Raw genomic sequence first — 1,970 nt, 5'->3', positions numbered from 1 at the left:
TTAAAAAAAAGAATTTGAGGAAAACAAAAATCATTTGGCTTGGGTCACATCAATTTTTTTATTTCTTCCTTATTTTATATATATTTTATATATTCATGGACTGTATAAATGACATGGAAATTATGTGATGAAACATTCCAGAAGCACCCAAAAGGGCAGCTTTGTGTGATGCCATTTCAATTGTGGTTTGTATCTGCTGTTAATGAGAAACTTTTGTGTTTATTTATTTATTTGTTAAATCTAATTTAAGAGCAATCATTAACATATAGGTCCACCTGTTTCCAGAGTATTATCGTCCACATATTACCAGTGTTATGAAATAATTACCTGGGCAGGCTTAGTGACACACATCTTTAATCCGAGTACTTGAGAGGAAGAGACAGGAAGATCTCAGAATTTGAGGCCAACCTGAACTACATAGCAAATTCCAGGACAGCTAGGATTGCCTAGAAACCCTGTCTCAAACAAAACAAAACAAGAAGTAGAAGGAGGAGAAAGATGTGGAGGAGGAGAAAGAATCCTAACTCCTTTCTCAACCATACCCATATCCTAAAGTGTAGTTGACTGTACCTGATATTCGACTAAAAATAAAAATCAAAAAGATGGAAGAGGAATGATAGTTGAAGGGAAATGAAGAGATCAGATTAGCTAGTCTTTGTTTGGGCTGCCAGCTTCCAGATAATGACCCTGAGACTTTTTAGTAATTATGAAAGCTTGGCCTTAGCTTAGGCTTGTTCCTGACTAGCTCTATAACTTAATTAATCCATTCATAATAATCTTCATTCTGCCATTCTGCTTCGTGGCTCATTACCTCTCTTCATTATTGTTTATCTAACTTGTTCCTTGTCTCAATGGTGAATTCCCTGAACTTCAAATTCTTCCCAGAAATCCTGTCTTCCTCCAGATGTTCTGTCTAACTCTCCTGTCTAGCTATAGGCCATTCAGCTCTTTATTAAACCTATCAGAGGTGCCTTTGGCAGGTGAGGAAGGACAGAGACACATCTTCAAACAGTGTGATAAAATGTTCCACAACAATCAGAAGATCATGAGTTATTAAGGCAATACCTATCCACTAATTACCACCAAATGACAAGGCAATTACTTATTTCCCATTTCATGTCAGAGACACCCACAAAAGGAATGTGAACAAGCCCCTTTGGCATATTTCCCATCTCCACCCTTCCCAGGACCCAGTTCCTCCTCTGAAGCACAGAACTCAGTGCCTTCCTTTCAGCCCTTGTCATTTCATAGTCAGCTTTCCAGCTATCCATCTTTCCACCGTGTATGGTAAGCTCCCTGCCAGTTTCTACATAAGTCATTAATATATGTTACAGCACAGGCAGAAAAAGTGCAAGACAAAACATTTGTTGAATCTAAGTTTGCTAACATTTCCCTGAGGTATGAAGGAGCAGGTGCTTCTTCGAATCAGAGGACACAGTACTGAACTTCCTTGGAAGACAATTTGGCTACACCTACCAACGACTTCATTTTTTTTATTTATTTATTTATTTAATATTTCTGCCTCCTCCCCGCCACCACCTCCCATTTCCCTCCCCCTCCCCCGATCAAGTCCCCCTCCCTCGTCAGCCCAAAGAGCTATCAGGGTTCCCTGCCCTGTGGGAAGTCCAAGGACCGCCCACCTCCATCCAGGTTTAGTAAGGTGAGCATCCAAACTGCCTAGGCTCCGCCAGAGCCAGTACGTGCAGTAGGATCAAAAACCCATTGCCATTGTTCCTGAGTTCTCAGTAGTCCTCATTGTCTGCTATGGTCAGCAAGTCCGGTTTTATCCCATGCTCTTTCAGACCCAGGCCAGCTGGCCTTAGTGGGTTCCCGATAGAACATCCCCATTGTCTCAGTGTGTGGGTGCACCCCTACTCAGCAGTAAAAAACAAGGACTTCTTGAATTTTGCATACAAATGGATGGAAATAGAAAACACTATCCTGAGTGAGGTAAGCCAGACCCAAAAAAG

This window comes from Microtus ochrogaster, linkage group LG12 (genome assembly GCF_000317375.1).
Source record: "Microtus ochrogaster isolate Prairie Vole_2 linkage group LG12, MicOch1.0, whole genome shotgun sequence".
Classification (NCBI taxonomy): Eukaryota; Metazoa; Chordata; class Mammalia; order Rodentia; family Cricetidae; genus Microtus; species Microtus ochrogaster.
Note: the sequence above shows the minus strand (reverse complement) of the source record.